Source organism: Bos javanicus, chromosome 3 (genome assembly GCF_032452875.1).
Source record: "Bos javanicus breed banteng chromosome 3, ARS-OSU_banteng_1.0, whole genome shotgun sequence".
In the NCBI taxonomy this organism is placed as follows: domain Eukaryota; kingdom Metazoa; phylum Chordata; class Mammalia; order Artiodactyla; family Bovidae; genus Bos; species Bos javanicus.
The window spans coordinates 29680735-29683970 of record NC_083870.1 but is presented as its reverse complement, the minus strand read 5'-3'; positions in this window follow the sequence as shown (position 1 = coordinate 29683970).

The window sequence follows — 3236 nt, the reverse complement described above, 5'->3', positions numbered from 1 at the left end:
GTGGTTTGATTCCGACTTGTTTGCATTTCTGCAGCAGGCGGCCTCTGTGACTGGCTGCAGAGGGAGAGATTTGCTTTGCACATAATTTAATCCAAGGGTTAGTTACTGAGTTTGCTCCTCCCCAGACAAGGGGAATCAACACACTTTCCTCCAACCTTTCCTTCATTTGGTCATTAGCAGGGATGCTGCTCTGTGAGCCTCGTTAGATTCATAGGATCACAACTCAAAGGTGATTTACTGTAACTCCTGATATTAAAAACCTCCGAATGAGACATGTGGAATGAATAATGCTCTGTAGTGAATTCGTTAATGAATTTCCTCTCTGCTTGCAAAATAAAGGGACTGGCAAAAAAAAACGGAGTGGGGACTGGGAGCAGAAAAAGACCATAAAACTGTGCCAATTGGGTTCTTGATGATTCTGGAGAGAAAACAATCAGAAATTGCTTTAAAAAAAATCCACATTCTATTCTCAATAGGGACAGTCATTAATTTCAGGGTAGAAGATGGCTTGGCATCTTTCTGTTATCCTTAGAATAAATAAGCAGTTACCTTAAAAAAAAAAAAGGTGGGGAAGGTTATGATCCTGGGTTTAAGTCATCTTGGCTGGTTTCTGATTTGCACGTAGATGAGGAAGTTTGCCTTTGTTTCAGAGGTTGGTTGCCAGGAAGGGGAATTCAGGAAGAATGAAAACCTGTTCAGCAACAGGCGAGGAGGCAGTGGGACTTCTGAGCAGTTCTTCCGAGCTCGTTGCTGGTCGCGCACCCTCACCTGCTGGGCCACAGTGTTCTGCTTGAGGCCAGTGAACAGAACCAGCTTCCTGGGCGTGTGATGCCTGCACAGGGGTCGCAAAGGACCCCATGCTTAGAAGGGTCCCACACTCGGTTTAATGCTCTGCTCTTGCTGCCTTGAGGTTCGTAATTTTTGAAAGAGGAGCCCCTTTGCTTCCATTGTGACCTGAGTCCTGAAGTCACGTAGCTAGACCTCCCCGCCAGGGATTCTTTCACTGACCTATCACTTGTTCCGTCATCTGCCCTTTCCAACTCTGGCTTTTCTCAGAAGACCAACCAGTAAGATGTTTGCTCCACAAATACGTATATTGGGTAAAAGTATGTGTCTGTGTTTTAAAAAAATGGACAATTAATTGCTTTTTACACTCTGACTGAAATATAAGACATGTTAACTGTGGAAAAAATGATGAGTACAAAGAAACCATCCATATACCACCACACGACAACATAACTTTCTAGTCCTCTTTTGTACATATTTTTGCTTTCCTCTATCCTTATGTCATTGGCAATATGCAGAAATACTGTACTGGAAAATGCTTCTAAACAATTCCCAATGTAGCCTAGGTTTTCCCCTATATTTTTTCCCTCACATTTTATGATACTCTAGTGTATAAGGATCGGAGAAGGCAATGGTACCCCACTCGAGTACTCTTGCCTGGAAAATCCCATGGACGGGGAGCCTGGTGGGCTGCCGTCTATGGGGTCGCACGGAGTCGGACACGACTGAGCGCCTTCACTTTCACTTTTCACTTTCATGCATTGGAGAAGGAAATGGCAACCCACTCCAGTGTTCTTGCTTGGAGAATCCCAGGGACAGCGAAGCCCTGTAGGCTGCCATCTATGGGGTTGCGCAGAGTCGGACACGACTGAGGCGATGCAGCAGCAGCAGCAGCAGTGTATAAGGATACCATTGTCTACTCAGTCCCTTACTGTTGGGTCATTTTACGTTTATTATAAATAACACTCCAAAGAGAACACTCATGGATATAAACAAAACATTATTTTCTTGGGATAGTTCCTAGAAATCAGACTTAGTAAGACCTTTGGCACACGTCGTTGCCAAATAGGCCTCTGGAAAAGGGTTCCAACTTCCAGTGGGGAAGGGAAGAGGGAGGGGGTTTAAGAAGGGCTAAGACAGTGATGGAAGACAAGGGAGCTCTGCTGGGGCCTTTGGGCTCTGGGTCAGCAGTTGAGTTTCTTTTCCAAGTTCAGATCCTAGTCTACACTACAGGGATCTGGAACAGAGCTGGTTTTCCTCTCATCTACAGCTCTTCCAGGAGGCGGCTAAGGATCTGACAGCTGGGGAAAGAGGGCTCCCAGGAGCTGTGTCACATTCGATGGCTCACTGTCTGCCCCTGCAGGGCTGCTATGCTGTGCTAAGTTGCTTCAGTCACGTCTAGCTCTTTGCGACCCCATGGCCTGTAGCCCACCAGGCTCCTCTGTCCGTGGGATTCTCCAGGCAAGAATACTGGAGTGGGTTGCCATGCCCTCCTCCAGGGGAACTTTCCAACCCAGGGATCAAACCTGTGTCTCTTACATCTCCCACACTGGCAGGCAGGCTCTTTACCACTACCACCACCTGGGAAGCCCGCAGAGATGCCCCTGGGAATGTTTAAGGGTGCTCAGCTCAGCTGCACATCTGCAGTCCTTCTGAAGTCTCCTGAGTGGAGGAAAATAACATCCCCAGCTTGATAGCCTCTTCCAATGTGAAAAGAGCATGGAGAGGCCGCTGCCCTCTGCAGATTCATTCTGAATGTAAATGATCTCTGTTTGCAGTTGCTGAAGGAGTCGGCCTGTGGCTGTCTGGATCATTTAAATGTTTATTTAGGTCTTGGGGAGGGGGAATAATACGTGATTGGTCTATTTACTGTGGAGGCCAAGGCCTGTCTGACTGTGGGAGAAGCTGCCATACGATGCTAGGGTCGGGGGAGGGGGCTCTAGCGATCTCTGAGAATCTCTAGATGTTTCCACTCTGGGTCTGTGGCCAGGGTCAGAGCCAGAAACTGACTTCTGCCAGGTGAGAGGAGAGGGGAGGCATGTATTCTAGGAGGCCTGGGGTTGAGAAGTGGTCTTTAGAGACCAGCAATGAAGCAGACCCCAAAGGTGCCTTGGCTCCGGCAGGGTATAGGGCCAGGAAGAAGCAGGGGTCTGGCTTCATGTTATTTGCCCTGGTTCTTCTTTGCTTGGATGACCCTCTGTTGGCTTGGTGATTTTTCCCATCTGCTGCAGATAAAAATTTCTGTGTTACATCGTTTTCCCAGAACTTCTTTCTGCCTCTGCCCAGTTGATCTCCCCTTAGCCTTATACAAGGCGCTGCTGGTTCCAGGGCTCTGGTGGGAGGTTCCTCACTCCCACCAGCTGGCTGTACACCAGGCTAGAGTCTCCAGGGACAAACCGCTGGCTTTTTGACTCCTCCTCCCTAGTGTCCCCCTCCCCATCACGGGAAGA